This window comes from Aythya fuligula, chromosome 3, assembly GCF_009819795.1.
Source record: "Aythya fuligula isolate bAytFul2 chromosome 3, bAytFul2.pri, whole genome shotgun sequence".
Lineage (NCBI taxonomy): Eukaryota > Metazoa > Chordata > Aves > Anseriformes > Anatidae > Aythya > Aythya fuligula.
The window spans coordinates 92,275,960-92,301,575 of record NC_045561.1 but is presented as its reverse complement, the minus strand read 5'-3'; the positions used below and the strand labels follow the sequence as shown (position 1 = coordinate 92,301,575).

Below are 25,616 nucleotides of genomic sequence, written 5' to 3'. Positions count from 1 at the left end.
GGCATAGGTCTGGCCCAAGTGAGCTGCCACACTTCCTGACAATGCTCAGGTCCAGGCTAGGCAACAGTGTGAATCTAGAATGTCAGAGATGTGAGCTACTCCCTCCCACACCACTTCAGAGCCAGAGAGCAGTTTGTGAAATATAATTCCTAGAGTAGTCTCAGTCTACTAGGTCCTTTGGACTATACTGGGAACACAGGCTTCTGATTTCAAACACTTGAACTTGGTAGCTGAAAGTAGACCATGTGAAGTCTTCCTCTTGTTCCTCTCCTTCCCTGTTCTGTCACTCCCAGAGCTCTTCAGTGCACCTTGACCTCCTCTAATCTGCTTTACACTTTAAGCTCAATTAGCTGGCACAAAGTTTCATCACACCAAGCATGAGATGGCAGTTGTTGGCTAGCTCCGCAACACCTGGATAGGCAAGTCCTTCATACACATGTGGCACTCTTCCTTTAGACCAGTCCTGAAAGGTGACTGTGGGTGATCAAAGGGGCTCTCAACAAGCAGATGAGCTTGGCTCCTTCATTTTCACATGGATAATTTGTCTTAAGAACCCTGATGACAGCACATTACTTTGTTATTATATCCTCTTCTTCACAAGCAGGATATATTTGGAAATTAATGTGCAACCTGAAATGAAAGTCTATGCTGCTACAGTCTGATTTCAGGAAAAGGATTTATCCTTTGTATGCCTACATCCGCCTGTCTTTTCCAGTTCTACCTAACAAGAATGCTTTTGTAGTTAAAGGCAGGAAGAAATCAGTCACATATACAGATCTCCCCTTTGCATGCCTTCTCTCTCTCTTTGTCCTGCTCTCTCTCCTTTAATTGGGCTAGAGAGAAAACATTTAGCAATTTCTTTCCCTCTTTCCTCTCATTAGACTAACGATGACATATTCTTTTTCCAGAGTGTCTTTAGGAGCACACCATAGCAGCCACTGCTCATTATTAGCACTGGGAGAAGCAAAAGCTTGTGGCTTGATCCTGAATTTATGTAGATGCATGTAAATGAGAAGACAATTCCTTAAAATCAGATACAATACAGCAGTGAAAAATCAATGCTGAGAGATCAGAATCTGGCTCAGCAGCTGTTTAGAGCTTCTCTAACTGTGCATGTAATCCTATACCCTTATCATTTCTAATGAAACTAAGCCTCAGGTACAATGATACAAACAGATAAAATCTCAGACATTTTTTCAGTCTTTATAAAATCATATTTGTTTTACCTGACTTTGTGGGTTTATTTTTCAATTTGATTCTCACTTTTGCCTACACACTGACATTGTCTCATGCAACAAATTCAACATTTTTTTTCCATGCACATGATACTAAAACAGCTTTTCTTTCCTTTTTTTTTTTTTTTTTTTTTCTTCCTGTAATAAACTCTGTATACTTTAGTTGCTCTTACTAATTACAATCAAACTTATTACCTACATTTTTACTTCTTTTCATTACCATAAAAGCATTCTCAAATCTTACAGTCACATTATTGACCTAAATTTTATTTGTCTACAGAGCTAGAAAAAAAAAAAAGTGATAATTAACCCAGAAACAATACAGGTTTCTGAATACCAAAGGAAAATTAGTTTTAAACACAAATTTGAGCAGGGCAGGCTGAGTAGAAGAATAAACTGTATTTAATATTCAGAGTAAATTGAAAGATATTTAAGTGCAAAAAGCATGCATGCAATAGTTGTTGCCTACAACTTAAATAGATTATTAAGAATTCAGAGTTCCTATGAATTTGAAGCCTGAGTTTTAATGTGGTTATTGACTTTCATCAGAATTGTTAGAAGTCTTTAAGACATTTTTTTATTTGCAACACTTCATATTATATCTGAGACAAACATTATGACTCTCCTACAAAATAATAAACTGAGGCATGGAGGTGTACAGTGGCTACTAGAAGTCCACAAAAACACAGTTTCATCTAAAATAAACTAAACAGCCCCTGTGTGAGGCTGGAGCCCTGAGTAGTTGATATGGGACCTCTTTGCATCAGCAGCAGTCTTTGGTTTCATCCCCTTTGTTTTTTTCCTCCAAGTCTAAATCCCTTGGCTCTTCTGTTGGACAGTGTCAGCAGACAGACTTCAGTGCCCCCAAGATGCATCTAACCCTCTTCAGGGAGAAATCACTTTCCAGAGGTATTCCACAGCAGTGTGCATGCTCATACAGGCAAATAGTGTCAGGGCCTGACTGTGTTCCTTTGAAATATGTGCAAAACTAGGGACGATTTCAGTAAAGGAAGAACTGAGCCCAACATCCTTACCAGTGGAGCCTGTGAGGCAGCCTCCATGCCAATTCAATCACTGGACTCTCTGCTGAGGCTGTCAACAAAGGTGCCAATTAGTGCCAGTTGTGATGATGATTTTTGTGATGCCGACACCTGTCCACTATGAACTGGACTGTGACCACCATCACATTTCCCATTAGATGCTGAGCAGCTGTCAGGTGGTTGCAAGGCTGAATGATATATTAGCTTCTGTGCACATCAGTAAATCAGACAGGCTGTATTGTCTCTAAAATGCCTTTCATGTCAAATTATTTTAATCTCCTTTTAATAATGCAACTGACTTTGTTCCTTTGATTTTAATGTGCTTTCTAGCTTATGGATGATTTATTCATATAATATCAGGTAGCATTGTATGACAAAACAAAACAGGCTCACATGCAAGTAGAACCAGATTTTAAGCTGCAGACACAACACACTTGTAAAAATATACTTACATAGCCTTTAACAATGTTTGGAGGTACAAATTGCATAACTATAAACCTGACTTCCAGCCCAATTCCAGCTTGATGGGCACAGAGACATGTACAAAGCAGTGTTTGCAATAGATAGGTAGATTTTGAATATTTGTAGGTTTGATTATAATGCATCCATTCACTTTAGAGCACAAAAGGAACTTTTCACATGTGAATAAAAAAACCAGATATGTATGTATACATGTGCAGAGATCCAGTCCAGAAGACCATTGTAAATGGAGGAGTTAGTGATCCACGTAGCAACTCTACACAGGCACAGGTCTGCACCGTGCTGCACACCAAGCATAACCTTCTATCCTCCTGTGCTGCAGGATAGACTTTGCTGGCTAATTGTAATGAAGCAGCCTGTGGGCAGCTCACATTCAGTACTGATGATTGCACCATCTGTATGTCCTTGCCTTTATCTGAAACTGCAGGGACAAATTCCCATGTGCACATTTTCTTTTGTCAGTAGAAAAAAATAGATTTATTATTATTATTATTATTATTATTATTATTATTATTATTATTATTATTATTATTATTATTATTATTATTATTTTATTATTATTTTTTTTTTCAGAAGCCCTATGAGAGCTCAAAAGACTAAAATATGGGGTAACTTTTCTATGGAGAGGGTCTACACAGGATGTTGTGCACTGCTTGGAGGCCCATAATGGGTCCCAGCATCTGAAGGGACATAAGATTATCTGTAACATACTATTTTTCTTTAGTGTTAGATGCAATAAATTATATTTTAGGCAATATTTCATGGTACATTTCTTAGTGGGATTACAATAAACCAGCACATCCTGGTGCAAAACCACATGTGTGAGAATGTGTGTGCTACAGATGGTCAGTTGTCTTTTGACTTCTTCCTTTGATCATCTTGCTTCAATAAGAAATTGTGAAATTGTATCTTTTTTTTTTTTTTTTTTTTTTTTACATCTGCTGTTAATTTAATGAATGTCCATCACAGAGGATTATATGATTCTTTGCTTTGAGATATGACTCATGAGTTCACAGGTCCAACATTTTACATTCAGTTACGTTCAGTTTTTACTATTTACCTTCTCCGTTAAAGAAAGATTTCATTGAAATGTCCAACCACCATAGGATTTATTGAAGATATGTGTGGGAAGTAGGTACCTCTTAAAGTTTCACTGCAAACTGGTGTATTGGTTTACAACATAAACTTGATTATCTTGGCAATTTTTCCAAACAGAAATACTGTGATCACCTACTGGAAAAAAAAAAAAAACACAAAAAAACACAAAAACAAACAAACCACATTTTATGAAATAACCAAATAAACCTGCATAATATATTCAAGGTGTTTCCAATAGTATGTGACACAGTAACAGCATTTTGCATAATCATGGGCAAACTGAAAAAGTATAAATAAAAGTCACTGTCTTGAACTGATATTTGGGATTCACTCTCTAAGAAATGCTGGAGTGAGTGCAATTAGCAACACTGAGTCTCCCCTCAGTACTTTGGGTTCTGTACTCAGTCATTCCATAACCATGATTTTTAAAAATCAGGATATGACAACATCTATTTTATTTCTCAGTTGTAGAATTATATATGGTCAGACTTTGTAATTCACATGATAAAGATCCATGGATATGAATTTTGAAAAATAATTAAGAACTGAAAAAATAGTTTTGCTCATTGTTTACTGTAGGCTGCATACTCAGCAGACTGGGAAGCAGAAAAGACCTGTTTTGTTTTTTTTTTGTCATTTTAGTTTCAGGGATATTAGCTAAATCACAAGAAACTCAATAGAAACTTTAGATTGTATCTAGTAGATTTTTATTAGGCACATGGAAAACATTTTCCATTGGCATTTATGAAATGAACACCCATCAGGGATCTTTTTTCCATAGTTTTTCAAAACCTTTCAAGTTTCAAAATAGGCTGCTCTTTGATAATGCATTGAAAATGCATTCTGCATTACAGTTGCAAAACAAAAGATGCATTTACAATCTCCAGTGGAAAATAAAACAGGAAAAAGTACACCTAAGGAAACATCTAAGGAAAAGTAAAAGGCAAATATATATATATATTTATATATATATATATATATTCACTCAAGACTTGGAAACACATTTTATCTATCTATTTATTTATTTATTTTTGTGACAAAAGCAAAATGGCTTTTCTCAGCAAGAAACTGCATATAATGTACCATGGAGATTTTTTCATTTTTTATTTTTCTGGATGTATTCCATAAATGGTGTGGAAAAAAGAGGTTCCATATGATTTCTACTTGTGAGTTCTTGTGCCAAACCATGTAATCCTACTTCAGCCAGCAATACTTGAAGACAGGAATAATATTAGGAACATTATATTTTTTTCTTTAATAATTATGAATATATATATAACTTGTTATGTTCTTAATAGCAGACCTCATATCTCAGATGGAATGAGTGCAAGTGACTAACAAAGGTATATGTCATATGCTCACTTTTTTTTTTTTAATCTGTAAAAACAGCATTTTTTCACTTGGAAAAATAAGATCTAATATGAACACCAATTTAAAGATTTAAGGAAGCATATAGTGACAGTTCCTTGTATTAATCAAATTGCTAACAACCTATGGGATATACTGCAAATTCCTTTGCCTTCAAACATTTCCATACCTTCAGGGACTCTCCGAAGCAGAACACTTACAATGCGTTCTGTGTTGGAATACATTGTTTGTATTCTACAGTCTATTCAAACTGAAGATGACAACTCTACATTTAAGCAGTGCTGATGCAGTACATTACTTGTTGCAGTTCAACACAGTACTTTTTGAAACTCACTGCACTGTGTACCTTCTGTTACCATTTCTTCCCATTTTTAAAACTAGAAAATATTGATGGAAACCAGGTTAGTAGTAAAAAGTATTTTAAAAGACTTCTGCTTCATGTGGATACACCTGAAACAAATACCATGTGTTGAAACAAATACCTGTTTTGTTAGCATAGGCTTTTGAAATCTAGGCAGGATCCCAGTCTGAACATTAAAGCAGGATGAGATTTATTCTGTAGTTTCATCATTTGTTACAATCTTTGTCACAAGAAAGGAAGAGGGGACCTTGTGCCATTTTCAGCTCTTGTTTAATATCTTCTTCACAGGAAAACACTGCCAGGATATTAAACTCATCTGTTCTTTTGGATAATAAGGATGTAGCATACCATTTTGACCTTTCCAAATGCTCTGTTTCAAATTGCTGTTCATTAGATTTTTTTTTTCTTGATTAAAGTCTCACTAACCTGTAGAAACAGAATGGAATAAGACCTAGTCAAGACACAGGATATCAAGCATGATCAAAATAGAACCACATATTTGTATAGCTCAAGGGCTATAACAGACATTAACACATTTAATGCTAGATTATTGATGCATTCACTCATAACAAAGAAGCTAAAATGATGTTTATTTAAATTTTCTTCATGACAATTCAGAGTCTTGAGCTGAAGAGCTTCTCTTTGGTTCAAGGTCTAATTATTAGAATGTGAAAGACTCTATTTTGGGGATTTGTAGAAAAGTTTTAGAGAAAAAAAAGTTGAAGAGAACTGAATTACAATCCTCAAAGGGAAATGTAATTACATGATAAAATATATATGACTGAGACCCAGATTCATCTTGGTTGATTTATAGATTCTTAACTTCAGAAATAGATATTAAGGGCAGAAGAAATTGTACATTATTATCAAGTCTATCTTCCTGCACGGCAGAGTCCCAGAATTTCTCTGCCAGCCTCCATAGCTTCAGTCTAAGATGTGGTGTATATTTCAGAAGGATGCAAGTTGTTCCTACTGTTAAAAAATTCCATTGTTATTTTTCTTGGGGGTGGGGGTGGAAGTGACAGTCAGAATGGAATTCTTGGCCCCCTAATTATACATTCCTTCCTCCTAAATTAGAAGGCTCTTAATTGTCACAGACACTTTTTGCCTGTAGGTATCTAATGGCCACAGTGAAATGACTTCTGTCTTAACTAAGTTAGGAGATAGACCTTCACTTTTGTCTTGCTCTTGGTGCATTTTCTCCTTCTTTTTTTCATTAAAAACTATTTTATGTATATATATATATATATTGATTTTCAACATTCTTTTCAACATAACATAATAACATACGGCTTTCCAGTAAAAGTCATATAAATGTGAACAAACAATTCTGCACAAATTTCTGTTTGCTGTTTAACTATTAAGTCTTACAAGGGTTATATTTCTCTTCAAATAGTATCCCACTATCCAGCTTATTATCCATAGTGGACACTATGTCCTCAAAATTACTGCTTTTCTGGCTAATTCAGGAGAAAACCAGACTAAAAGCAAAATAAACTATCAATTGAAACAAAATAAAAACAATAAAAAGACATAACTTGTCCTTTTGTATAACAGTTAAGAAAAAAAATCAATACCATGCACACTTGTGTTCACAGTTTGGTTTTGCTATCTGGGGCTATCTCTGTTTTTGTATTACTGGGGCTCTTAGCTGGAAGTTTAAGACTTTAGGTTGTTTTCCTCTTTCTTTTCAAAAGACAATGAAAATAATAGTGAAGTGGTATTGCCTATTGTTAACCTCTGACCTGAAGAACCCCCTAGTCTTGGGACTGATGTTTCAGAATTAACTAAACACTCAGTGATAAAATTATTGCTAATGGTGCTCAGGAGAGAGAATATCTCAATGCTGGTGTCAATGTTATGATTGTCTCCTGAGGGACTGTGTTGTCTGTTAGAGCAATTTGTTAACTGTTTATTTTTTGTGTCTCTATAGATCAGTAAGCATTTTAAAAGCAGTAGGTAAGAATCTGTGCATTAGCACTTACCAAACCAAAATGTGCAACAGGAAAATTGTACTGGTGGAACACAGGAAACAGTCTTTTCTGGGCAGTAAAAGAGGCAGTGAATTTCTTTTAGGTGGTTTGTATCACACCCACAAGTATTAAGAGATGAACATGGGGATGCACTGACAGGTAACAATTCACTTGGTTCTCTGTAGGAAAATAGATTAGTACCATTAAGAAGAGCAATAGCTTAAAGTTCTGAGTATAATACACTATCTCAGGCATATTTTTTTTTTTCCTGAATCTGAGCATGAGTATTAATGAAAACCATATTTCCCTAGAAAAGAAGCAGACCTCCAAGGAGCAGTTTTAGCTGCAGGTTATACCAATTGGTTTTCAGTATAATGCTGAATCTTGGGAGAAGGCATGTCATCAATCAGGAAGGGGTTACAATGAAACTAGATACTGTATTTATTAGTTTCTCACTTTCAATCTGTATATACAGCTCAGTACTGAAAGGAAGGAACAAAGACAAAGCAAGCAATTTAGGATCCATTCAAAGATCTAGTATTCATGTATGCACACATGTGGGTACCCAGGCATCTGCACACACAAACATACATGGTGACCGAACTGTGAACTTGCAACCTTTTCTAGTGTCCATATATTTCAAATAGCAATATGGCAACGCACCACAGAATGCCCCATTTAGTTGTTGCGATGCCTTTGAAACAATAAAATGCATTCTTATAGTATTTTTAATTGGAGGGACTAGAGACTACAGGTATGACTTCATTACTGTAGTCTTATCTTAAGTAACTATGCAAAACATAAGAAGATCCCACTGAATCTATATATTTATTAGGGAAAAATGTAGTACAACACCATGCATGGCTACTTTGCCCATCTACATGAGTAATCTGAATCTGTTTAAAGATCATAAATGTTTTGTTCTGAGATACAATAAAACCACCTACCCATAAAATGGAGCCATATGGCTCATCCTTTTCTCAGAATGAGATTGCTGTAACTTACCCTGTTTTAAAAGTGCTACATGAATGCATCCTATATACAGCAGGGCTAGGCACTTTCATTTTTTGCCTAATATCATAAACTTCAGCATCATTGATTTTATGTTTTGTTTTGAAGGGACTGTTAAAAATGGGCCTGGAGAATAACAAATGCACAAATACCATTCAAGAGAGGCAAGAAAGAGTAAAGTCTAATTAAATAAACACGAAGAGTTGTGATATGGTATGTTGTTGGCATTTACTGGAGCCAGCTTAACTTTTCAGGGCACTCTGGCTTTTAGTTAGAAAAATATTAGAAAAATATAAACTAAGTAATATAAACCAATATAAACTTTCCTATAAGTAGGAAACCCAGTTTTCTGCCAGGCCTTTGAAGAAAGGACAGGGATTCAGGGATTTTCATAGAATCATGGAATAGTTAAGGTTGGAAAAGACCTCCAAGATCATCTGGTCCAACCATCCTCCTACCACCAATATTACCCACTAAACCATGTCCCTAAGCACCACATCCAACCTTTCCTTAAACATCCCCAGGGATGTTGACTCCACCACCTCCCTGGGCAACCTGCTCCAATGCCTAACTACTCTTTCTGAGAAGAAATTTCTCCTGATTTCCAACCTGAAAAGAAAGAATTTTACATTAGAGTAGATCTTATTATGTATAGGAAATATTTTTTTGTACTCAGAAATATTTTACCATAAGGCAAACCACAAAAAAGTAATTTAAATTAAATAATTTAATTTTATCAATGGTTTCTGACATTAAGCTGCTTCTTCTTCTTCTTCTTCTTCTTCTTCTTCTTCTTCTTCTTCTTCTTCTTCTTCTTCTTCTTCTTCTTCTTCTTCTTCTTCTTCCTCCTCCTCCTCCTCTTCCTCTTCCTCTTCCTCTTCCTCTTCCTCTTCCTCTTCCTCTTCCTCTTCCTCTTCCTCTTCCTCTTCCTCTTCCTCTTCCTCTTCCTCTTCCTCTTCTTCCTCTTCTTTTTTCTTCCTTCTGAGCTATATATATGTAATATGCGCATTCACTGGTATGGATAGACTGGATATAGATACCAGGGGATAGAGATATTCCCTGGTAGCTGGATAGACTGATTTACCCAATTCAGAATACCCTGAATTACAAAACAAACAAACAAACAAAAACAATAGTAATATTTTTGTTGTTGGAAGCTAGATGTCAAGCAGGCTTCTTCAGAATTGATTCTCTAAATATCACTTTAGGCTTGTCTTCAAATTCAATGTTGTCAAGTCATTAAATCCTTGTGTTTACATTTATTTCATTCAAATTTCCTTTATTTTCTGTAGGAAGTGTAGCAGTCCATAGTCACAGACACATTTTGAAACAAATAAAGAAACAAGATTTTTAATTCCTGTAGGGTTTTTCTTCCCATTGCAGTACTGATCAAAGGGGCATGTAGGTATACAATATGAATATAGAATCACAGAATCACAGAATCTGTAGGGGTTGGAAGGGACCTCAAGAGATCATCGGGTCCAACCCCCCTGCCAAATGAGGTTCCCTAGAGCAGGTTGCCCAGGTAGGCATCCAGATGGGCGTTGACTATCTCCAGAGAAGGAGACTCCACAGCCTCCCTGGGCAGCCTGTTCCAGTGCTCCGCCACTCTCACTGTGAAGTTCTTTTGCATGTTAGTGCAGAACTTCCTGTGCTCCATTTTGTGGCCATTACCCCTTGTCCACAAATCACTGAAAAGAGGTTGGCTAAATCCCTTTGTCTCCCACACTTCAGGTATTTGTAAACATTAATAAGATCCCCTCTCAGTCTTCTTTTCTCCAGGCTGAACAGTCCAAGGTCTCTCAGTCTTTCCTCATAGGAAAGATGCTCCAGACCCTGTAGCATATTTGTGGCCCTCCACTGGACTGTTTCCAGGAGATCCCTGTCTTTTTTGTACTGGGGAGCCCAGATCTGGACACAGTACCCCAGGTGAGGCCTGGGCAGGGCAGAGTAGAGGGGGAGGATCACCTCCCTTGACCTCCTGGCCATGCTCCTTTTAATGCACTCCAGGATCCCATTGGCCTTTGTGGCCACCAGGGCACACTGCTGGCTCATGGTCAATGTGTCATCCACCAGGACCCCCAGGTCCTTCTCTGCAGAGCTCCTCTCCAGCAGGTCATCCCCCAGCCTGAACTGATACATGCGGTTGATAGTAGAATTGCACAATGATGATGAAGTAAACTTGGTAATTAAAATAAAAGTGATGTCTTCATATTTCCCAGGTACATTTGTGATTCTAAGAATATTCTTCATAGGTTTTTCACCAAAAAATTAATATTCACAAGTTGAAACAGAAAAAAAGTTGAAAAACCCTGAATAGGTCCTACTAATGGTGGCTGTTATAATGTATTCTGCATTTTAGAAAGATTATTGGAAAGAATTCTCTTTTCTGTACAAAAGGTGCAAATATTATTCTACAATAGAAACTAACTCAAGGTTTGGGATACTCTTTGCCAGTATTATTACTGGCACTGAACGTAGATAAAAAATCAAAATATTTTTTTTTTTTTTTTTGCACCCAAGTTGGTGTTCTGCTTATGGGTTGTGTACAGATTTATGCACATGCAGAAACCCACAGCCAGAACAGTATTCACAGCTGTTAGATCCTTTTCATGGATATGATTAAAGAGGTACAGTTCTTATTTTTTAGGCCTTGCTTGAGGTGAATAAGTAATTCAGTATGATAAAATCTGTAAGGACATGAATTATGTGGCAGTAGAATAATAAAATCAAGGATCAAATGTACTGTTGCACAAACTATAAATACCAATTCACTGTACCATGTCAATTCTAGTGTCAAGGCTGCAGTCATAATAAAATATGATTTCTATTGTTTACTAAGAACTTTTGGGTATGAGTAAGCATGAAGAAAAACCAGATTTCTCTTGAGTGATTTCAGGATATGGGTTAGTGCAAATTATGATCATTAAAAGTCATAGCAACTGGAAACAGCTTTTTCTCCTGGTAGAGGTACAGAATTGGTCTTTATCAGATAAAATATACACATCATGTTATTTAATGTGGATTATACTTTCCTTTACAACTTGGATAAAATGATGCTTGGTGAAATTACACTATTTTGAAAAGTGAAATAGGTGAATATTAACACTATAATTCAGGGCTTGTTTTTTATTCTGACTAGAATTTTGGATTTCTTATGACAGGGAATATATAACAGCATAGAAAACAAGACCCACATATTTACATAGACAAAAGTTATTTATTTTGATAATTTTGAAGTAATTCAAAATCACAGACCTAAAATTTAACACCTAACCTATCCTACATGTTTAACTAAACAACAAATTTAAAAAGCTTCCTTTCTTCTTACAGAGTAAAATGAACTCTAATGACATTAGAAATGAATAGAACATAGAGTATGAAAAGAGTTTATTAAAATGATTAAAATTGCACTTAAGGGTACTTAACTGAATTTATTTTTTTTTTAATTTTTATATTTTGTTTCAGTTTTAAAGTGTTGATCCTTCACATGTGGACAATCTCTGTCTTCCCTGAAATGTAGAATTAGTGTCCCCAGCAAAACAAATGTGTAATCAAAAAGATATAAAATATATATTCTTTAATTTGTATGATTCTTGAAAATATAAGGTCTCAGCCACTTCATGATGCATCATATCTGTAGAATTGAACTGAAAGGTTGATTTTAAAACTCCTGAAGTCAGTGAGACTCAGTGAAGCTTTGGATTGCCTAGAATTTGAACACCTTTGTTCTTTGTGGTTACTATGTCCTTCCTTAAGCAGGACATCGAGGTGCTTGAGCGGGTCCAGAGAAGGGCGATGAAGCTGGTGGAGAACAAGTCCTACGAGGAGCGGCTGAGGGAGCTGCGCTTGTTCAGCCTGGAGAAGAGGAGGCTCAGGGGCGACCTTATCACTCTTTACAGGTACCTTAAAGGAGGCTGTAGCGAGGTGGGGGTTGGCCTGTTCTCCCATGTGCCTGCTGACAGGACGAGGGGGAATGGGCTAAAGTTGAGCCAGGGGAGTTTTAGGTTAGATGTTAGGAAGAACTTCTTTACTGAAAGGGTTGTTAGGCATTGGAACAGGCTGCCCAGGGAAGTGGTGGAGTCACCATCCCTGGAAGTCTTCAAAAGACGTTTAGATGTAGAGCTTAGGGATATGGTTTAGTGGGGACTGTTAGCGTTAGGTCAGAGGTTGGACTCGATGATCTTGAGGTCTCTTCCAACCTAGAAATTCTGTGATATGGCAAATAGCCACCCTGAATTTCCAGTCCTGGATAAAGAATACCAGTCACACATGTAACAGTGAAAGTGAAAAAATATGCATTGAGAGGTCAACAACAAAGAATGAGGCTTTATACTTTTTTTTTTTTTTTTTTTTTTTTTTTTTTTTTTTTTTTTTTAATCCAAACATTTGTGTTTCTGATTTAGGGATTATGGTTCAGCAGATGCCAACTGTTTACATTTCAGAAAACAGCACCTCTGGTATGTATTTACAGCTCATCCTGAAGTGAGTCTGCTTGATCTCTATAAATATTAGGAGGTGATGTTGTACTTTAACAGAATTAAGAAAAATCATGGAGATGTTTATTGGTATACAGACTGTACTCAGAGAACACCACTGAAATGACTATGATGTATCCCATCTATTAAACCATTTTATGTGCTCTTACATTTAACATGGTATAATTTTAGAGACAAATCTGATAACCTTTACACCCACTGAGATGAATAGGGTTTCTCATTACTGTAATAAGACATGAAATTTTTTTTTTAATTGATATTTATTTACTTATTTATTTTTCCATCAGTCTGACACTTGGAACTTCCTTACAAGTATTATTCTTGGAGTTGTATGTAGTTACTCAGAATACTGGGTGAGGCAGGATCAGCTCAGAAACCACAACAGGCAGTTATTGGTAAATAGCGCAGATTTAATGACATGTTTTGTAGCTTATGGTAAGTCAACTTTTTGTAGTTTTAGTAAAAAGCCTAAATGAGTTCCCATATTTATTTTTCGAGGTTATTACATTTACCACTTTATACTTGCTTCACTTGGATCAGTATCATTCAAATCTGTTAAAGTATATGCCTAAATACATTATTATTTACTCTTGTATTGCCCTTCACTCTTTTGTGCTTGACAAAAACGGTTTTGTTTTCCCTTTTCCAGATGCTCACAGAGAAGTTGTGCTCAGAGTTGTGCAGAGAAGATGCTTACAGTTGTGCCAACCAATTTCCATATGATAGAAATACCTGCCCTTTGGTTGATAGGACGGGAAAATGCCATATTCTGCCAATGTACATGGAAACATCATGGTCTTTGAAATGAACTACTCGCTACAGTGTTGTTACACTTATTGTAAGCTACAGCTCATTCTGTCAGCTGAACTGACAGATTCTGGGATGAGCTTAATGCTTATCTACAACTCTTATATACAAGGAAAACAACTGTTTTTCACTCAAAATCCGTATTTATGAGTATACTTATGAGTAAATGTATATTTATTTAAAATGTGTATTTATGAGTGTTTTTTTTTTTTTTTAATAAAAAATGTTTCTGGGGCATAAAGAAGGTAGAGCAGCTTAGAAAGAGACCTGGAACACAGAAATAGTATACATAGATAACATTTTTCCATCTAATTCAGAATGTGCTTTCTACTGTTATATCATGCATTAGAATAGTCTGCAAATGTCTCACAATCCTTGTAGCCTGTTCTGTGGTGCTGTGCAAAGATAGAATTTCTGATTTTTATAGAGAAATGACATAGTTCCTAAGAAGTGAAATGGCCATGGTTCAGCTACCAATTAAATATCCAGTCATTATGGATGGATATTTGCTCTACCTTGCTCTCTACTGCATTGCTATCATGCCTTAAAAATCTCTTTTGATAAAGACTGACTGTTAGAGGATAAGAAGCTGGATAAGATTATGATAACAAGCAAGAGGAATTGTTAAGCTATGTTAGAAGACTAACATTGCAGCACCTTGGTATTCATATCAAGATTGAGGTTAAATACGCTTTAATTCAAAAGAAGAACATAAAAACATGAAGAGATAAAAACATAAAGATTTGAAAAAATTGTTAAGAAATTTCAGAGATGTGGTTGAAGGAGGCAACTGAAAAATATGCTGATGAGTCTACTAATGTATATTCCTTGATTTTATATTCATTGTATTAATGGAAAATATCTAAAAGTTGCAGCCATCTCAACAGAAACAGCAGCTCAATGCATAACAGATGTCCAAGAAACAAAAAATAGTTGAATGTGAAATGCAATTAGAATATTAGATTATTTTATAGCCCAAAGGTGTTCTTGAGTCTAAAGTGCTTGAAAAATTATAGTGACTAAAATGGAAACTAGTGTCAATGTTCCCTATTGATGACAGTTTCCTTATTCATTTAATTTTGAAAACAGCAAAAACAGAAAGGTACAGAGATAGATTATAACTATTTCTTTATAAGCATAAAATAAACAAATCCTTAAGACAAATTATTAGCAAGGACTGAGCTAAAACTGTTTTCACATGCATACATAAAGATGTGTTTATAGGCAATAGGAACAGCCATAATTCTGATGAAAGCACATCTTGACACCCCTCAAAAAGAATAAAACCTCTAAATCCCATTTTCATCTTCTATGGGAACCCTGCTGATGAACTTTCTTCCGCATATCTAATATGAAAAAAAAAATCTAACGCAATGTGACATTGTATTAAAAAAAAAAGTATATTCTTAGACTAAAAATTGTCCATCAAGCTATTGAGATTAGGGATGAACTTTCTTTTTTGGCATATTTTTTTCTCATGGGGGACACAATCACTGCCAAGAAACTGTTACAAATGTCTGATATTCCTAAATTTTCATCTAGCTTAGGTTTTGGCATTGATTATCCAGCAGATCGTCAGTTTGTATGTACGTCCCTCCACCTGGAAGAGGTTCTCTGTTTATCAGTGTAATAGCTCATTTCACAAAATCCACTGTGTTATATAGTACATGTGTAATACCCTGTTACATTTCCTGAGAGATCAGAGTGGTACATGTTGATGGTTAGTCTTTAACCCTTATAAGAGTAGGATTGTGACATAGGTTATTTCTTATTTACATAAATGTTACTAATTTGTTGCCTGTTTTAATATTCCGGAAAATGTTGCATATATTTACAGCCCCCAACTTGACCATTGCTTGGAAAAAAAAAAAAAAAAGAAAGCTAGATTCAGTTTGGAGGCTTTAACTTCATTCAAGCACGCTGTTAAAACTGTACAGTTGTTTTGGCAAGGAAGCTTCCTGTGTTAACTTCTGTCTTTCTGCACAGGTCTAGGTACAGTTTACAGAAGTTGCTCCAAGTCATCAGTTGAAGTCTGTGCTGTCACATAGTTTTGCAGTAACATAAACTGGACTGTTTATGAGCAGTTTCTTTGCAGCCACTGTTAAGATCCATGTTACATCCCATGTCCCTTGTCCAGTTTTCTGTTGACCATCCTAAGCATTATCTGAGATTCACAGATTTTTATTTTTCTCAGAAAAAAAAATAAAAATCTTCAAAATTCTCTAGCTTTGTGATTTCATCTTCCACTAGCATCCTGAAATTTCCACCCCTCTAACAGTCCCTTCACTTTCTTAGTGCAGTTATCTAGGGAATAACGAAGAGAATCTAGTTGTTTATACACAATAATCCTAACTGAAGGCTTTGAAGCTGTAATTATCTTTTGAGAGTCCTTTGCTGTACCGTCTCAGTTCAAAAATGTTTTCTTAAAATAACAAGAGTAAAAGTACTTTAAGTAAAAGTACATACATCTGTGGAGGTTCATACTGAAAATTTCTTTACATAAGGGTGATGGTTTGGTGAACAGACCTTAAATGAATTCTATTTGTACCGCAATATTTATCATGTTTTACTGTCATGTTTGTAATAAAAGCCTACCTTTACCAAAGTCACTTTAATACATCTACGCGCAAATCTTACATCAGCTTCATATAATAAGTGATTAGCAAAGGTAGGGTAACAGAAATGACAGGAAACAGCAGCTGAAAGCTAGCTCCTAAATAAGACCTTGAAGAAAAGTTCCACTTGCTTAATGGCTATTCCACTGTGCAACACCGAAGACTTTGGAACTGCATGTGTTAAGTTAGTGTCCAATTTTAGACATTTATGCATAGTGAACTTTAAAATAGACACTTTAATCTCAAAGTCAGTGGACATCTCATGCATTATCCACACATTATCTACATGTTATCAGACAGACAGAAGGGAAGCAAGAAAGCTGACAACACTAATTAGATTAGGAAATGTTTGGGAACCAGTGAAGACTATGATGGGAAAGGCCATCATATAGATTCCTTCAATAGACAAGGAAAGTACAGGGGAAAAGCTGATAAAAATAAACCCATCTCTCCGTGATTAGAAGAGGCTGCACTTGTCACATAGGACATTGGAAAAACAGGTCCTACTTTCTCAGATATCAGAAGGAGAAAATGTAGAACTGTAGTATCACTTGCTGGGATAAATGAAGGGCATCATTTTATGCAAATGTTTGTATAAGTCTGTATAATTGCCATCCCAGCTGATTTTTTAAATTAAAGAGGGTTTACACAGAATAAATAGAAACACAGCCTTGCTGTCCTCAAGGTGCACTAAAAAGAACTCAAATACATTCTGTTGTGGCTGTATTGAATTTTTAGGTCTGCCAGCTCAGCAGAGTTTTCACAGCCTTCAGAGACTCTTTGGACACCCACAATGATCCCATCTGTTTTTATTTGTTTTGCTCTAATACAGTAGGGTAGGACTCTCAGTGACACTGTCCATACTTAGGGATAATCTGTCATCCCAAAAGCTACGAAGGAAAGAGATTTCATTCTATGCTGTTTTTGGCTGCAATAAATTTCTGCTGCAACACCTTACTCTCCATCAGCTGTGCTGGCCTTTCCTAGAACTTGAGCTCAACAGTGTGCATATGGACAGTGCAACATTTACCAGTTTCTGTGTTTAACTGTGTTCAAGTTCATATATATATATTTTTTTTCCCTATAATTTCCCTGCTCACATGCTCACGTATCTAGTTTGAGGTTCAATTTATTCTTCTGAGAAATCTGTATGAAAGTACGCATACACAAATGAATCACCAACAGACTTGCCAACTTGTTCCCATGGCACATCTAAATGCTACCTGTGCAAACAATTCAGAAGAGACAAAATAATAATAATGAAAGCAAAAGGTGACTGGGGAAAACTGTGAAGACTTTGAAGAAGGTTGTGACTACACAAAGGAAAAGGAATTCTGGCCTACAGAAACATCAACATTAGTGATGAGGTATAAAGCAAAAAGCATACCACTTGATCTCCAGCTGCTGAGCTGGCAATTAGAAACTTGTCTTTCTACCTCTAAGTTGATTATGTCTGATGGGAAGTCAACAAGAATTTATTTATTTATTTATTTATTTAAAGTCACATTTCAAGGAAAGCTGTTGAAATGCAACATTTATTTTTCTTTTATTTACTTTATTTTACTTTATTTTTCATTTATTTACTTTTCAAGGCAGAGCTAGAAGTGAATCACTCCACATCTTCCTCAATAGCTTTTATATTAGCAAATCCTCATATACTAAAGTGCAAAATGACTGTGATAGCAGAAGAGAAGGGGTTCTTTTAGTTTGCTTTGCTGTTTTGAAAATCCAGTGACGTGAAAAACCTGGGTAAATGCCATTGGTTTATTCATTCTCTAGGTGGCTTTAGAAACATCTCTTTGTTTCTGCAGGATTGATAATTGCCTGGAGAGGTGAAATTCAGTGATTATTTCCGATGTTAAGAATAAACAGTGAAGCCTCTGATGAGACTTGTACACACTAACAAAAGCTACAAAGTTATCGGACTGCATAATATTCATGACTAACATGGAACAGAATTAGACTCCTATTCCATGGGAATAACATAATGAATGGAGAGCAGTTAATAGGATTAAACGTACTGTACAGAGACATGAAGAATAAAGCCATAGTTAATGACTTGTGATCTCTCTTCCCCTCCTCCCCATCAATACAGCTTCTTTATTCCTCTTTGGCCTATATAACTCAGGTATATGATTCTCATCCAACAGTGCACAATCATGGTTATGTATCTAGTCTTTTCCTTCAGAGCTCAGATATGGTAACATGTTTATTTATTTATTTATTTAATAACAGCAATGAAATGCCGCTAATATGTGTGAATCAAATGAAAAATATTATACTGAAATCTTATGCCTGCCCAGTAAAATGAGTCCAATTTACTTTCTACATCTTTGTTTCAAACACCTCAAAAGAAAAGGTGTTACTGAAACAAGTATTCTTTTAGCATGTTTACTTCATCTTTTATTCTGATCTCTAACATCTGCATCAGTAATCTGACACTGCAAAGCAAAAAAGGTACTGTTCTTTCCTCAGCTAAGTCATTTGCAGGATATTTGAAGGGTGTCTAATAGATCAAGACAGTATATCGTTACACAAATATGAATCTCTTGGACTTGCACTAAAAAGATTTCAAATCCATTATTTTGATTAGGACAAAGTCGATACCAAGTTCTTAATGAATAAAAAACACATCTACTGTTATTGAATAAAAAAGTTGCATATCTAAAGGAGGAATTGTACTTTATATTTATTTTATTGAAATTTTTAAAGATGTATATGTTATTAAATCACATCATAGCCTATTGAAAACATTGCAAAATGATATTAATATTTTCAAAACCTAAGATTAAAATTAGCTTTCCTGTTGCTGATGAAACTCCAGAAAATACAGACCAACATTTTGTAGTTAAAGTTTTCTGTCTTCCACATCCTGAGATTTGTGAAATAACTTGCAACTGGAGGAAAACAAAACACAGAGGTAGTTTCCAGCTGTGCACCTCTAAATAAGTGACCAAGGTTTAAAAGAACAGTTAGTAGAGCTGGTAAGTGTGTTGAGTTAATCAAGTAAGAGTGTGCTAAACTTTGCTACTCTTCTCCCAACTGGGACAAATTCTTAGATTATTCAAATTGATATTACTCTCTTGGCACTAGTACAATAATGCACTGATCTTAAATCCATGAGAATTTACCCTAGTAGTACTGCTGTCTACAAGATGTCAAACTGTTTTGTCAATGTCTTCTGAGTATAATATTACTTGGTGTGAGGAATGATCATAATTTAGGTATTAGAAATTACATCATGCCCTTGGGAGGATCTGTAAAAAGCAGAGTTTTTCTAGCAATCTTCTTGTTTCCTTTTACAGTCCAAAGGACAGAAGCTCTTTTCTTTCACAAATGTTGGAATTTGCAATGTGTATGGTTCACTCAGAGGACACCAATATCCCTGTGACAGAATGGAAGATGACAGTACAGTTTTAACACTTCTCTATCAATGCTGGTTCTTTCAATAGCTGGCTCTTGTACCACAGGAGAATGTTTTGACTCTATAGGAACTCAAAATGTGGGGTTTTATGGCAAGAGTCTTCCATACAGTAGAGTCTTGCACTCATCTTTTGGAAACAAATTCAAGAGGGACTGTGTTGAACTTGACTGAAAGTTTGAGGAGAGTCACAGAGGAAGAAGGGATAAACATGGCTGTATACTCATAGATCTGCTCAAACTAACTACACATGGACATCTAAAAGTAGGATGAAGATTTGATACAAAAGGTGGCTACAGGCAGGAGGTCTTGGGACATAACTTAGGGCTTATGTAAGCGCATATTTGTGACAGAAATCCCTAGTTAAAAAGAGCCAGTCACCAAGTTTCCTGCTGAACTATGGTGTCTCTCCAGAGATTTTTATTCAATTATTAATGCATCTGCTGCTAATTTCATCATGCAGAGTGTGAATTTGTCTTTCCACATTGAGTTCTAAGGGAATTTTGTAAGAAATATAGAACTTGTCAGCACATGAGAGTCAACACATTACTGCTGTGCTGCAGCCATTTATAATGAAACTAAAATGAGCACTCACTTGTTTGGCATTAATTTAATGTCCCACTTAGCTCCTATCAGATGTAAATAGCTGCTTCATCCATTTAAGCATTTCTGTTCGTGCACATAATGAAGCACTTTGTACCTGTCAAGTAAGCAGAATTCATAACTGAAATAAGAAATGGATGAAGAAATTCAATGTTCTTAATATTAAGGCTTTACAGGGGCAGCATCATATTTTTTCTGGCCACAGGTATCCCACTGTGAAGTTCACCTTTTATCCCATGCCGCAGAGAACACACAAAGACATGACATGTATACACATGCTAGTGTTCCAAAAATATTTCTGAGAGGAATATCAGTTCAACTCATGGCACAGTTAACAACAGCTGTAGTTGTCAAACACACTCAAAACAAAATAAATTAGTTAGCCAGCCTCTTGGTATTTAAATGTTCTTTATGTTCTCTATTTTAGAAAAACACAGTTTAATTTTAAACGGCATTCTGGTTATGATCATATTCTCTTGAGGAATTTTTTTTATGAGAATGAATGGAGATAATGACTACCATTAGTCATTGTCATTAGCATAAAACATTAAAAACTACAATATTTATAACAGGCTATGACATGACAATTAAAACATGACTTTCTATCACTTGTGTATGTTTTGGCTACAGCTGGTTGCTATTTTCTAAAGTTAAAATGATAGAAGTCTGATAATGGTATATTTAATAGCATGTTCATCATTGTATCTAATTGTTTTCCACCACAGGGTATGAAGCTTTATGTCCTCTATCAACCCAAAACAAACAGCCATACTGCTTAATGGCTGTTCAATTAATGTTTATGGTGCTACTTTTATAACCTGAGTTACAAGACAAATAAACTCCAAGAAGCAATTTAAGAACCTCAGAAGCTTGATGGGACTTCCACCAATACTAAACATTTCTAAAATACCTACAGAATCCCACACATGAGGATGTGAAATAGAAGACATTTAGTCAGCATTAGAAAATTGTTCTAGGACGCTGGTAGAATTGCCAAAGGAGGAGAAATCAGACCTTGATGCAGAATACAGTAGTTGAGTGACTTTGGGTAAGCTGCCTTGCAATTGCTGTTCATGCTGGGTTAAAACAGAGATCTGTTCATCCTAAGTCATATAAAGGTCAGACTCGGTTGCTCAAATTGCAAAGTTATTCCCCTGAGAGTGATTTACCCTCAGTAACCTAGATGCTTTCCACCTTCTAATAATTCTTTCTCCTATTTAGCAGAGCCCATGCTGTTTAAAAGGAAAGAAGAGTTCAAAAACAGATTTCTCTGTTATTGCCCTGGTTTATATGAATTTGTGTCTCTCCCTTTTGTACATAGCCTGTAGAGAGCAATGTAAAACCACTGTAAATATCTTTTCACTGGAGAGTTGCCAATGTTCTAAACTGTGAAACTCAATGATTTCTTGCTTGTGCTGTTAATTGTATATAGCAGTAATATATTCATACAGAGCTTCCCATCCTAATTCAGACTACCTGATCTCTGGCTTTTAATGATGTATTACAAGCCTGTCACCTAGGCAATTAATCATTGATATTCTTCAGTTCCCCAAAGTAGCCAGACACAGACAAGAAAGAACCAGATCTGAGGGGTGGTAGAAATTTCTTTTCAGGAGCTACACATTTTTTCACTCCATAAACTTTACTTGACTCACTCACTGCTGGAAGTATATTTTAATAGAACTGCTGTTACCCAGCCTCTCCTCCCAGTTTCCCAGTTTTAGTAGATCACCATGAGGTTCATAAACAGGCAAAAATAGTCTGTGAAGTTTAAAGGCTGTCAAGCCTTCTTGGCAACTTCTCTCCAGCTGAGAAATGACAAACTTATCACCTAAATGGCTGGTGTATAAAGCTGACTGCTTTTGATTAGGAAGCAATGAGCCTTCCATTTTGTTTTTCATAAGCACCTCTTCACGGAAATTATGCAGTTGAACTGCTTTGAATTTGATTATATGAATGCTACAGCTTTATTATTTGTAGTAAATACAAGCATCTTTTATGGTGTTACTGAACATTCAGGAATACTTCAGGATGGTAACAGACTTACTATTATTTATCATGTATTATTACTTGATTTTTTTTTTTTTTTAATCCAATAATATATTTGAATAAGGCTGCCTGTGTTGCTGTTACTCACCTGTGCATTACTCCATATGTACTCACACTATATTTCCTCTCTGTTCCACTGGGAAGGGTAAGACGAAAACAATTCTATTTACTGAAGGATGAAATACTAAGTCCTCAGCAGGTAAATTGTTCTCAGAGCTAGAAAGAAAGCAAGCGTGAACCACAACAGCAAATGGAAAACTCCTGTATTAAGTCCTATGTTACAGACTTTGTGATTGATACTTTCAACCACTAGTGCTGTGGAAGAGCACAGTGACCAAAAGCACAAATATAAAACATTAAAGTGATCTTCCGATGTCATATATAACTTCATGAAACACTATTCAAATGCGCTGGGAACCTTGAGGCACTTTTATTTATTGCTATACTTCCAGTTATATTTCCTTTTAGATTACTATGTAACTTCTAGTGATCTGCATGGTGAACCTCAGTAATAAAAAGCCATTTCATGTCTGGAGAATACAACTTCTTGGTTGGTCACCTTAGATATAGAGGAGGAGGAAGGAATGAATTTAACCAGATTCTATTGCTGAGCAGATTCATGTGGTCAGCTTGATAAACGTTAATATTTGACTTTGACAGGATGGAGACTTCAGGGCACTGTCTACATGCTAAATTCAACCCTAACTAAGCATTTATTAATTCTGTATCAGTCTTATAAACAGTGTTTACTCACCTGAATCTACATGCTGTGGAGGTAGCTGCAGAACTCACCAGTAAGATTTATCATTACCTGAAAGTTTAATATATTTATTACTGGTATAGTTCACAATGTTATATCTATTATCTTCAGGCTGAATATTCTCTACATTTCATTCTGTCTACCTTTAGGAAAATGCATGCAGTTTACCAATTCATCCTCTAATTTGCTTCCTGTTTTACATGGATCATAACTATATTTTATGAGTAGAGTAACATGTCCCAGTCGTTAGTGTTGTTGTTAGAAAAATCAAGTAGGCTCACTTCAGCTGCAATTCAAGCTAATAGTGAAATATTAATGTAATATATACATCTTCTGCCTTTCATTAACACTGGCTGTCTGTATCACAATCCATAATATATTAATTTCTACAATACCTGTATAAAGATGCAAGGGGATTAAAAGGTGTTTTGTGTGAGGATATCTAGAAAGTCATGATTTCTGTTTTTTGAGATCCTGAAGTTGAGTCTAGTGAAAGCTGTAGGCTACTCAGCGCTTCTGAAAACAAAGATATGTCTTCAGTGCTCAAATAGAGATGGAATTTATATTTATGTTTAAAAAATTGTCAAGGGTCGTCAACAGAAGTGACTTCTAAGCAGATACCATTTATTTAATAAATAACTAAAGAAAAAAGCTACCAGAGGTGAAAAAAAAATAATAAAAATCAAAGGTTATAGAAAAAAGCTCCGTTCTGAAGAACTCCATAGGCCAGTTTCCATTAGATTAATATTTAGAATGAGAGCTTTGATGTGAAGACCTTTAATGATTTCTATCAAAGCAAAGCCCTTGTGCATGGAGCTGTGATTTTCTATACCTACTTTTCATCCTTTTGTTCCACAAAAGAACATTGGGCACAGAACATGCCCCAGACTCTAAGTCAGGATTCAAAGACAAGCATACATAACAGACTTCGTGTACACAGTTTAATTAATGAAATCTGGTTAATATGATATGCATAATCTGTAGCTTTTAATGTAATTATCTACCCAAACTGAAATTTAAAAATCCTGTTCCTTAAAATTTTAATTATTAAGATTGGGATTAATTTCACCCCAACTAAATTATCTAAAAACTAGTTACACAGCCATCTAGTCTCCTTTTCTAAACAGTACTGGGCATTTCATCCAATTTGGTTTTGACACATCTCTAAACGTGGGCCAAATCATCCTTTACTTTATACCTGACTGTCTTTTCTGCATTGAATATAGAGTGAATATCAAGGAGAAATTTAAATATGACAAACAACTCTGAGAGAGCTAGAGCTGGTTCATGGAATCAACTCTAATACTTCTGTGTTGTTGCATTTCACTATCCTTTTTGAAATATTATTTATACTGTTTTAAGGAAAATATATTAAAATGACAAGGAAAGTAAAAAGGAAATAATATTTTCTTGGAGCCAGCATTACTTCTTATTTTGCATTTAGCAACATTTAGCAGCCTAGTAGTAGTATTTAGTAACATTTCCTTGTGATGGCATAATATCCTACAAAATCTATCTCTGTGTTTGTAAAAAGGAAAAAAAAAGACTTTCACAACAAATTTCTGATATTTTATGTTGATCTCTTTTCTTTTTTTTTTCCTGGAAAAAACACTTTTTTTTTGACACACTTTTCTAGTGTGTGTCAATTGCTATAGCAATGTATATATTTTCATAGAAGTTTGTATGTCAAAATAGTTACTATACACATTGACTGATAATCCAACCATCAAAAGGTCAAATCTGGATTTCTATCTGTATTTATGGATCCACTAAACAAAAGCAGGGTGTCAGTATGGTCTTGCTTCTGGTCAAAATAAATATCGAAAAACCTGAATTTACAGAGAAATTGCCTGACATTTAATTGTGTTTTAATGCAAGAGATTGGAAAGAAAACATACCTGTCTGAGTAAAAATTATTTATATTAGTGAAGGTCAAATTCTGAAGTAATTGTGGATGTCAGAACAGAAAGTAAGACCATTTTCCTCTGACTTATACCACGTGTCTGAAGAAGGAATGTAACATTGGGAATGTTGTTCATCTCTCATAATTACAAAATGGGTTTTAGTAGAACTGAAAATGTTTGAAATAGGCTATGTTTATCCACAGACATATTAGGGTCAGTAATTCCTTAGAAACTGTAAAAAGTTGGTTACTCAGCTCCAAAATATCTACTTAGCCTTACATCACAAATCCAGCCATATTGTGCTGTAACTGCTCAGTTGTACAGGCCTCTGGCGTTACTGCAAAAAACTACCTCATCAGGGTTGTTAAAAGGGGGAAATGTGGAAATGGCTT

General features: G+C 35.5%; 1 long non-coding RNA gene across 1 annotated transcript in view; it reads right to left on the bottom strand.

The window, feature by feature from the left end:
- Nucleotides 1-5,988: 5,988 nt before the first annotated feature.
- The window catches only part of LOC116487283, a 31,462-nt gene continuing 11,834 nt past the window's right edge, over nt 5,989-25,616 (bottom strand). Inside the window, exons 5-8 of the long non-coding RNA XR_004253060.1 lie at nt 22,649-23,371; nt 20,504-20,608; nt 7,568-7,734; nt 5,989-6,008 (exon numbers count right to left, since the gene is read on the bottom strand). This is a non-coding gene — a long non-coding RNA (uncharacterized LOC116487283). The remainder of the gene's footprint in view (nt 6,009-7,567; nt 7,735-20,503; nt 20,609-22,648; nt 23,372-25,616) is intronic.